This window comes from Gymnoscopelus microlampas (genome assembly GCF_963454915.1).
Source record: "Gymnoscopelus microlampas genome assembly, chromosome: 9".
Taxonomy (NCBI): Eukaryota; Metazoa; Chordata; class Actinopteri; order Myctophiformes; family Myctophidae; genus Gymnoscopelus; species Gymnoscopelus microlampas.
Genome location: NC_139946.1, coordinates 49,775,944 through 49,778,443, shown reverse-complemented (window position 1 = coordinate 49,778,443; position 2,500 = coordinate 49,775,944). Strand labels below are relative to the sequence as shown.

At 42.3% G+C, this 2,500-nt stretch overlaps 1 protein-coding gene across 1 annotated transcript in view; it reads left to right on the top strand.

Moving 5' to 3' along the window:
• The window catches only part of plppr3b (phospholipid phosphatase related 3b), a gene marked incomplete at its 3' end in the record, with an annotated part of 15,390 nt that overhangs the window by 1,124 nt on the left and 11,766 nt on the right, over window positions 1-2,500 (top strand). The window lies entirely within an intron of this gene.

The following is a 2,500-nucleotide window of genomic DNA, read 5'->3' as shown; positions in this document are numbered from 1 at the left end:
GACAATAAAGTGATCAGATAGACAGGTACACAGTACTGATCAGATAGACAGGTGTACTGATCAGATAGACAGATAGACACTTTTCAGGCCATGACTCCCCATAATAATCATATTTGAACTGGGGACCCCCCAAAATAATCATATTTGAACTGGGGACCCCCCATAATAATCATTAAACATTATTCAAAACCTTTTGTTTCAAAAATAGCAGATGTACAAGCTCGTAGTGCGGCACGAAGTGATGCGCTGTGAGCTTGTAGATCTGCTACTTTTGAATAGCCAACGTCTAAAAGGAGTGTTTAAACATTATTGCGATTGAACACTCACTGTCTACTGTGTAGCTGAACACACTGTCTGTGTAGCTGAACACACTGTCTGTGTAGCTGAACACTGTCTGTGTAGCTGAACACTGTCTGTGTAGCTGAACACTGTCTGTGTAGCTGAACACTGTCTGTGTAGCTGAACACTGTCTGTGTAGCTGAACACACTGTCTGTGTAGCTGAACACACTGTCTGTGTAGCTGAACACTGTCTGTGTAGCTGAACACTGTCTGTGTAGCTGAACACACTGTCTGTGTAGCTGAACACTGTCTGTGTAGCTGAACACTGTCTGTGTAGCTGAACACTGTCTGTGTAGCTGAACACTGTCTGTGTAGCTGAACACTGTCTGTGTAGCTGAACACACTGTCTGTGTAGCTGAACACACTGTCTGTGTAGCTGAACACACTGTCTGTGTAGCTGAACACTGTTTGATGTGTAGCGGAACACTCTGTCTGTGTAGCTGAACACACTGTGTGTATATAGCTGAACACTGTCTACTGTGTAGCTGAACACACTGTCTGTGTAGCTGAACACTGTTTGATGTGTAGCTGAACACTGTCTACTGTGTAGCTGAACACACTGTCTGTGTAGCTGAACACTGTTTGATGTGTAGCTGAACACACTGTCTGTTGATCGTCCTTTGTAACAGAGAGAGGTCCTCTGTTACCTATGTTTGCACTTTTCATCATGTATTGAATCGTGTTGCACAGCCTATTTGCACTTTATTAATTTGCACAGCTACATTTTGCACAGTCATGATTTTATTGTTGGAATGTTTGGTGTTGGTGAATCATGAAAATAGTAAGTGATGTTTAGAGTTCTGTGCAATAGTGTGGGAAGTGTGATTGGTGGGTTTGATTGAATACTTAAAGGAGAATTTTGGACTAAGGTTTTCTTACCTTCTATTACGTTATGATATCTTAAGATGAATGGTACAGTAGAAAAATGTCATAACTCCATCCCGGGTCCGCCACAGCTTAAAACGTGCGCCAATAGGCCTTGCGCTAGATCGCGTATTTTAATAGCTTTTTGGTTTGTGAGATCTGACGTTCATAGTGACAGAACACTTTTTTTTCTTTGGTTGCATAGTGTTCTGTCACTATGAACGTTAGGGTTAGGGTTAGGTCAATTTTTCTAATGTACCATTCATCCTAAGATATAACGTCATAGAAAAGGTAAGAAAACCTTAGTCCAAAATTCACCTTTTTTCACCACACACACCTGTTGTGTTTCCAGTATAATTGGGCTGGACCATAGTCAGGATGGCAGAGGGGGTGGTTGTGATGTGTTTTGGTAATTGCTAATGATATTTAAGTTGTACTAAGAAGGAATCATTACTTGTGGTGTTCATGAAGATTGCATGTTTGAGAACACACCTATTTGAATGGTGCAGTCTCACCTGGGCATAAAGGCTGCTGCCAGTGATTACCAAGAGGTCTGTCAGTAAGAGAACTGAGTGAAGAGCTGCATGTGTGTTCATATGCTGAATAATCTTTTTCCAGACGCAGATGACAACTACAACTGCAACTGGACATTAGAGCCTTCGTCCTACTGTACAGGGACGTGCACAGATAGACTCTAGGTGGCGCTAGAGCACCTGCCCTTTGCCCTCTTGACCAGAAGTACCCTTTTGAAAAAAAGAAAAACAAAGTTTTTTTTTTTTTCTTCAGTTTACAGCAGGGGTCTTCAACAGGGGGTCCGGGACCCCTAGGGGGTCCTCAGAGTTACTACAGGGGGTCCGCCAAATCTTTATGTGATGTGATTTTTCTTTTTACCATAACCACTCGAAACCTAGCATCCCTTTTCTGAGGAGAACTTTAGCCAAAAATAGCCGATCTACAAGCTCACAGCGAGGCGTTGTGGGCTTGTAGATCGGCTATTTTTGGCAAAGAGGTATTGGTGTAGAGGGAAAAAAAGAGCAGACCAAGTAAACAAAAAAATATATAATTTACTTGAGCACCTGCCCCTCAAAGTGTCTGTGCACGCCACTGCTACTGTACTTGAAAGAGAATTATCGCACACGGCAATAGAAAAAGAAAAAAAGAGAGATAAATCACAAAAATAGTGTAGCCTAGCCTACTTATTGTAAGAGACGCATCACATTATGCTGCGTGGGAGCAGGCAACTTCCTGCACCGTAGTCAAATTAAGGCCTGGAACTGGAATCATCATCTGTCGACG